This window comes from Phycodurus eques, chromosome 5 (genome assembly GCF_024500275.1).
Source record: "Phycodurus eques isolate BA_2022a chromosome 5, UOR_Pequ_1.1, whole genome shotgun sequence".
NCBI lineage: Eukaryota > Metazoa > Chordata > Actinopteri > Syngnathiformes > Syngnathidae > Phycodurus > Phycodurus eques.
In genome coordinates this window covers 17678542-17680372 of record NC_084529.1, presented here as the reverse complement: position 1 = coordinate 17680372, position 1831 = coordinate 17678542, and positions in this window count along the sequence as shown.

Sequence of the window (1831 nt, the reverse complement as noted above, 5' to 3'; positions counted from 1 at the left end):
CTTTTTAAAAACCTGAGACGAGGAAGAAGGTTCTTCTTCGTGTTTTTTCCCACTTGCAGTTGCCTCCAAAATGACACTTGTTCGCCATCAAGCGGTAAACGTGTGAAATTCAGTCTCCAATGTATTATGGGACTCTATCGAGTGGGAGAGCATTTGCGTTCGCTGGAAATAAATTGCAGAAATGTACGACAAAATTAACTTTCAAAATGCTATTTTATTTTATTCATTTCAGTGTCCTATTGATGTGATTTCATATGTAAAAAATAAAATTTTAAATACTTAATATAAAACATTGGTAAAATAGCATTTGTTCCCTGTCCCTGCTTCCAAATTTTTTGATTCATGTTGTTTATTTTGAAGTACGTTTTTGTGTTTTGTTGAAACACTGACCTGTGCTTAGTGTCAACATGCTATTAGCATGAATGCCAGGTGGCTGTTTAGTGTATTTTCTAATGCTATGCTAAAATCTCACTCCTTTTACTCAAATATGGAGTTTAGTACAATGAAAAAAAAATGACAAAAAAAGTTTCCTGAGATGGGCCAATACACATTTTGAGTAATTCCGATTTAGAGTTGAAAATAGACCGAATTTGAAGTTCATTTTTAGCGTTACAACAAGCAAAATGCACCGATTTGGTGAAATGGTGACGTGGATTTTTTTTTGCCTGCGGTTCTGGGTCGGTGGTCACCCGTTGGGCGGGAATGAATGAAGACTTCGAGACACTTGGCGTTTGGGCTCATTCGATTTACTGAACAAGCCTTAGTGTCATAGCAGCTGCTTACAAAGCCAGGACAACGAAAAAGCCCCCGAAAGTCCCTGGATGCCAGTTTATAAAGCTTTATTTATCTGGGCGTGGACTTAGCCCCGCCGAAGATGGTCGCTCCTCATGACCATATTTGGAGTGTTAAACTGGGCACGAGGTGGCACTCTGCGTCCGTGAAATAACCTCACCCGCAGACTAGACAGGCTCACAAGCGGTACCCTTTATTTTATAAGATGCAAAACGGTCCTCTTTGAAGACCGGGACGCCTGTTGTAAACCCAAGACAGGTTACTGTCGGAGAGGAGAAGGAAAACCCTAATAAAACATACAAATGACTGAAGGAATTCTTTTGATGTGGAACTACAAAGAAAAGATGGTTGGCTTGAATACAGATTTCAAAACATTTGGTGCCATCAAAGGAACTCTGACGTCGGTACTATTTAAATATTCTACAATGGCAGATTTAAAAAAAAAAAAAAAAAAAAAAAAAAGCACTGTATTGTGTACAAACAGAAAACAGAATGTAAAGAAACTAAGTAGTTTTGTAAATTGCAATGGGACAAGCTGCAAGTTACCACAATGGTTTTCCGCTATTCGTGTTTATTGAAGCCGTCTATTCTTTTCCTGGATTCCTGGTAATTTAATCCAGTTGACCTCTCTTGAAGCGCATCAGTCAAGAATTCACGCCTCGCTACTTGGAAATCTCTGCTAGTTCCTGAGCTGCTAGTGGTTCGTTAGCGGCGAGCCCCTCCAGACTAAGGCCAACAAAAACAACCACACAGAGTCTGAAGTCAAACAACGAAACCCCAATCGACCAACAATCAACGATTCGAGTCGTTCAACGCTGCTCGCAACACCATTATCACAAAAAGGACTCCGGTGCTGGTCATGTCGTTAGAACATCATGAAAAAGTTGATTTATTTCAGTAATCCCATTCAAAAAGTGAAATTTGTATGATGTATACATTCATTTCGCACAGACTGACCTACTTCAAGTGTTTATTGCTTTTCATGTTAATGATTATAACTGACTAACGAATGAAAACCCCAGATTGAGTATCTCAGAAA